The sequence below is a fragment of the Numenius arquata genome, chromosome 11 (genome assembly GCF_964106895.1).
Source record: "Numenius arquata chromosome 11, bNumArq3.hap1.1, whole genome shotgun sequence".
Taxonomy (NCBI): domain Eukaryota; kingdom Metazoa; phylum Chordata; class Aves; order Charadriiformes; family Scolopacidae; genus Numenius; species Numenius arquata.
In genome coordinates, this window is record NC_133586.1 from 13,935,282 (window position 1) to 13,942,025 (window position 6,744).

The following is a 6,744-nucleotide window of genomic DNA, read 5'->3' on the forward strand; positions in this document are numbered from 1 at the left end:
TCCATTTGGAAGCCAAGATATCCCTCCCATTAAACAGGTCGACAGCAGCTCTGCATTAAATTCCAGCTGTGATAGCATTTTTATAATACGTAAATAAAAATACATGCCAGAAGTTTTATTTGAGGCCTTAAATACAATACAATTCAGGAAAACAGACATAAGTTTCCTCTTTAATTTGTTTAACAATCCAGCTTGACAAAGATTCAACTATTTGCAGACTTCTGCAATATTTTATAAAGAGATTGGTTTAAAGATGGAAAGCAGTAATTTGTGACAATAAATCACTCTCAGATGTTACTGGAAAACAACACGGGACTGTTTAAAAATCCTCCAGTAGGTATTTCAATGCTTATGAGAGCTGCCAGAGAGCAGCCCTCTACTTAAAACACAACACATTTGCATCTTGTGCTGACTAGATTTTTGCTAAAGTGATAGTCAGTTTATTCCTCTGTAGCTTATCATCTTCACAACATATGCAAGTATCTTGAGGAACAGCATTCATAGTGATGTAGGGGTTACACTTGCCAAAAACCGCTGGTTTTTAAAGTTTCCCACTAACACTAAAAATTAATCTCTTCAGGGTATTTCATGCTTTATCTCATCACCTTAAATATTTATTGTGCTTAGAATCTCTGACAATATACTTGCAAGTGTTCTTGTGCTTATATTCCTGTTAATACTGATAAAATAACATTTCTTTTCTGAGGAGGAATGTAAAGTAGCCTTCAGCTCTCAAAGAGATTTTGAGTGAATGATTTGGAAGAGTCATTAAGGGCCTGAACAAAACTGTAATGGGAGCACAGAAAACTCCTGCTGGGGAAGGCCAACTACGCTCTGTGTGAGCACAGGTTCCACTTTGGTTTAAAATCACCAGGAACAAACTGGTATTCTTCTTCCCTAAGAGCATTGCAAGGAAAAGAATGGTTACATCATGTACCATTTGTTTCAGACCATAGTCAGAACTCTTGAAAATAAACCGGAGCGAATTTGAAAAGTGCAATGTGAAAGCACTGACTCATTTTTGGGTGGAATCAGCAGGGATGCCACAGCCACTGGAGTCAGGGAAACCCCCTGAGAAACGTTCCAAGTTGACTTATGGGATTGCACCTTATGAAAACCCTTCACTGAGCATTCAGCCTTCAACAGAGGATTGCTGTCAAAGCAAGTGAGGTTTTGTAAGTACTAAAGCACTCAGCCTTCCACACAGCCTGAAAACTTTCAACAACCAGCAGCTAAACGCTCTCACCTTCATGCCACCGTCAGGTGCCAACAAGCCCAAGCAATGGGTTTCTGATAGCCATGATCGGCAGTCTCAGCAGATCGTGACTTCAGTAAGCGAATTTAAACTTGCACAAATCAGACATGCCTGGCAATTCCCTGCTTTTAATCTCTTGAAAAGTATCTTTTTTCAATGTACAGAAAGATACAAAACGACTGTATATAAAGACTACTAAGGAGCCTCTTCTATGTCGAAAATCTCCTCAAAGCTACCTATCAGTATCTATTTTTAATAGATACTGCAATTTTTCAGTTTTACTGTGGTAACAGTTAACTGTGGGATGGGGGTGGGAAGAAGCCTAGATGGTTTTGGGGGGAAAAAAAAAAAAAAAATCAATGACCTAGTCCACTTTCTGGTGAAAGTAGTCTATTCTATTAAAAGACTATTAAAAAAAAAAAAAAAAAAAACAAAACTGAGGCCTCCCATGTGCATAATTAGTATGTCATTTCTTCAGGGACAAGAATTTTGAGCATCATCTAGATGTGTCAACATTTTCCAAAAGTTTTGGTTTCATTACTCGCATTACAAATTTGTTAGGAGTGCAGAAGAGGCGCTATCAGCGACTCACCTGCACAGTGATAAGCCCTGCACCCATCCAGAAAGCAACCCCTCTCCCGCAAGGGCACACAACACTCAATTTCAAATATTCTGTTGTCTTAGAGGAACCTTTTAAAAAACTATACAGTTATGAATTAAAAAAAAAAAAAAGCAAGCCCTGAGAATGCCAGCACTGTCACCCAGGTCAGCTGATATCCCTGTTTCAGTTAACCCGAGATCCAGGTAGGTGAAAGTTAATTTGCTTTGTTTTTAAATTCTAGAGAAGACAACAGTCTGTGCAGTTTTCCACGAGGCTGAAAAGACCTCATGGGCCAGGAATTAAAAATCTGCAACTGCCTGGGCAGTAATGAACTTTTAGTTCAATCCAAACCATCAGAATAGTTGTTTTACTGCCTAGACCTGCTTCATCTGTGCAAGTACTGAATAGCTTGATGGATGCAGGTTTTGTTCCTCCTTGTTTTCACACAATTTGAGGAATCACCAGGATCTAGCTAAGTGACATTTATCTTGTTAAAGTTCAGATTTACTTTAAAAAAAAAATCAGATTAATGAAACTCTGGAGCATTCAGACCTTGTTAGGTTTTCCCTCCACACATACACACATCTTTGAAAGTAACTTTTTAAAACTGACCCCACGTGAACACTGAAATTTCAAATAACATACTTGTTTGCTTACAAACTTTAAGTGTCTGCTTTCCCTTCATTCAGCCATCCGGCCATGTTTGCATTGCAGCTTTGAAGTTTACGAGGAACATCCAGCTACCGGGCACCTCGTGGAACATAATTTTATGACAATCCTATACACAAGACACTCATCTCAAGTCCCAAAATTAACACTACTAGAGCAAGAATATTAGTGGTGTATTCATAACGTATCTGTTCAAAACAATTCTCCCTTCTCAAGGGAAAAAGTGAGTTCACAGATGACTGCGCTGTTGCTGGCACGGAGCGAAGACAGGCATGGCGAGGGCCAGCAGGCAAAAGTCTCCCTGCGCAGCGCTGACCTCGAGTCACCTACCATCCCTGGCCTCCGCTCCCCGTTTATTGGCTGCACGTGTGTTTTGTAACACCCTGTACTGCGTATTCTTAGAACATACTTTCCAGAGAACCGAAGGGACAGGGCTCACCCCTCCACGACCACTTCCAACCCAATCTCACCAGCAGCAGCAGCATCCTGCACCTCAAGATAAACTAGCAGTTTATAGAATAGTAAAGGATCCAACCTCTATGTTCACATGCTCTAAAATCAGGTGACCTGGAGTCAAGAGACAGAGCAATAAATTATTAGGCAAAACAAAACACTACACTAAAAATAGTGTACACGAGCAGCGTATGAAGAACAACAGTTTTTACCCAAGGACCTCCACAGCCTGTTTTCTATTCTGTGCAAAAGCAACTGACATAAGCAAAGACAGATAAATAAAACCCAACTTTAGTTCCACCTTGATACTTTGCAAATATATATTTAATCAAAAATACACAGCAGGGAAGAAAAAAAAAGGTTGAATTTGGGAGCAGCAGAAAAGGTATTAATGGCCAAAGTAAACATTCAATGAAACTTAAATCGGAAGATGTCAAAATGACTTTCTTTTAGGGAAAATTGCTCCAAGCTGCCTTCAACTCCAAAATGCCAAAAAGTCACTATCTGCTACACATCAGCTACTAGCATAGTTCAGGCAACATTAAGGATTCGCCCACTTGTCAGGTTTAATAGATTTAATAAATTATTGTGAACGCTCAAGTTGAGCATCAGACACACAAAAAAGCCCCACAAACATTACAGAATCCAAGTGCCTGACAGACATACTCATTTTGTCAATCCTTTCAGTTACGAAGATTATATACAGATTTTCTGCTAGAAATCAATAAAGAAAACAAATTCCACTACTATCAAGTAACAACACCACATAATTTTGTTGGAGGAAGGGGATCTTTTTTTTAAGAGATGACAAAGAAATAAGTGTAGAAGAGTATAGTAAAAAAGATTTTAAGTTTACATATGACTACAATGGCCATTACTGTAAACAGCTGGTTTTTGCAATCACTTATCTTCAAGAACTAATAAAAAACATATCTAAGAGATTTTTAGCACAGAACATTTTATTCTTACCATCTGAATTAGAGGCTGATCTTGAAAGGACCAGAATCTGGCATGGGAATCCAGACAACAAGCAACCTGCCCTCTATATCCCCAGAAAAACATGCAAATTGGGTTCACTACACCCTTATTGTTGGGTTGGATCCCTAGGAAGGAGCATTTAGAGAAACGCCTTCAGCATGATCTGGTTTTACTCCTGACTATGGAAAAACACGGTCTGAAATCCTAAGATTTTCCTCAGAGAGACATTCTTCACAGTCCAAGCTGTGATGAAGCTGGAAACGTGCCCTGCCAGTGGGGACCTCTGGGCACAGCCCACGTGAATGCCACCCGGGCTTCAGCTAGCAGATGGCAGTGCCTTATCTGCCTGCTCGGGGAAATGCCAGCAGTGCCCGCAGGATTTCTCATGGAATTCACCACCAAAAAGGAGTGTGAAAAAGACACAGAAAAGATTATGCTTCACCAGCATCCAGCCTCTGAGGAAGGTATGTCTGGTTGGTCTCTAACAGGAAACCGTATTTTCCTGTTGCCTCTCAAAATATCATCTTTTATAACAAGCAAATGACTTTTTAATTTTATTTTTTTTAAACTTTCAAGATCTTCCATGGCTTACCACCACTCCTGTTGTCTCCCACTCACTGTTGCAGTAAACTTCCAATTAGCCTCTGGTTACTTTAATCACTTACACTTCCTTCCCCCTGTGTTGTCCTATAGCCGGGAAGAACACACATGATGCAAAATGACTCTGCTTTCCAGCTCCTCTGTTAGGGTGATAAAGGCTTGTTAGCCTGTACACTGGGAGCACAGTTTATCTGTCTCATCAGTATTATCCCTTTGTTTCCTTACAGCCTTCTGTTGGAAGTTGATTTTGTGTTTGAGACTTGCATGAGGGCTGAGGTGAGGATGGTCTTTCCTTCCACGCAAAACATGATACCTGAATGTGCCTCTTATTCATATCACAGATAACAAATAATAATCTCCAGGTAAGAACTCCATGAATTTTCTTCCCTTCTCCTTAAAAGTAACATTATGACTGAGTTACACACCTGGAGGCTGAAGTATTCCTTGATCCATCTAGACAATCAAACCCAGTAATATGATACACTCTGGAAATACAGTTTGAGAATATAGTGGCTTGGTACACATCTAGGTGAAGGACTTCATTCTGTAAAGAAGCCACTGCTGTAGTGTAAGACACATAGGCATAGACGTACCTCACAAAAACAGCAAGAGCTGAATTGACAAAACAGACTTACAACGGGTTGTTTATGCTGTATGAGAAGTGACCTGTGTTCAGTAATATACACAGGTCTTTCTCACAGCTTTCCCTGGGGACCAGATCAAAATCTGCCTCAGAAGACCTTCCCTCCAGTAGTTTCAGTGCCGTGAAGTTTAGTCTATATCCTAAAAAGAGATATTGAACCTTCTGTTTTGAATTTAACTATAGTAGGTAGAGGAACTGTAGAGTAACTTTGCTATAGCAGATAAAAAGGACAGCACTCAGGGTCCTTCTAGCTTCCTTCTCACAGCAGCCAAAGGCAAGCACCTTTGCAAAAAGAGCATGGACAAAGTAAGGCTGTAACGGTATTTCTCCAGAATGCTCTCCCAGTCTTTAACAATTGCACCAAAGGGGCAGAGAAGGTCCTACTCTGTCCAGTGGCAAACAGCTTCAGCCCCCTCCATAGCCCCTGCTACAGACCTCCATTGTCCTACTCCCACTGAGGAGGACAAACACCTGGCTGCAAGTGCAAGGCAGATGAAAGGCCACATCCACCCCACGAGCTACAGGTTCCTTCTTGCTCCTCAGTACCATAGTCAGGTCAAACACATAGAGCTTCCTACTCCCTTCTCCCTTGCAATGCTATTCTAGTTGCAGTAGATAATTTTCACATTAAGTTAAATGAAAAGGATTCAGACAGATCTGCTCAGATTATAAATGTTCTTATTTAAACTAATGCTTTAACTGCCAGGCATTTTAAAGTATACTGTACTTCAGACATCTTTTAGAAAGATCTTATAGGAACTAAAATACTCAAGGCCTCTAGGAATTCATATCCACATTCTCTTAGTTTATGTTTTCTCCTCCTCCAGCTGGCCTGCTTTGCCTTTTAAAAATTATTTTAAAGTTGTAAAACCAACAAGTTATCTTCAGTTCCATAAACTTTGCTAAAACTGGAGAGAAAAAAAAAGTGTTAGTTACCATGGCAGCAGTGAGGAGTCTCTGGGTCAGGATGCAGAGAACTTCTCTTGTTCTGTCTGATCATTGGCATCAGAAGTTCAGCCATCTGTTATTAACTATTTAACAACAGTCTTGCTTGTTAGCGCGGGTACTTGCTATTTAAGTTTGTAGAATCTAACTCCCCAACTTCGCCCCTTTTGTAAAGCTAATAATTAACGTGGAAATTCATCTGAGGGCTCAGTTATTTTTCAGGTAAGACGACCACCATTACTTGGGCAATATTCTCCTTTCTCACCAACAAAAAGGCATACACTTATCACCAAGCTGTGCTGACACGCCTGAGGGACAGGGTGCCATCCAGAGGGACCTGGACAGGCTTGAGAAATGGGCCCATGTGAACCTCATGAGGTTCAACAAGGCCAAATTCAGGGTCCTGCACCTGGGTTGGGGAAACCCCCAGTGTCAATACAGGTTGGAGGGGATGAAGGGATTGAGAACAGCCCTGCTGAGAAGGACTTGGGGGTACTGGTGGATGAAAAGCTGGACGTGAGCCAGCAATGTGCACTTGTCGCACAACCATATCCTGGGCTGCATCAAGCACAGCGGGGCCAGTAGGTTGAGGGAGAATAT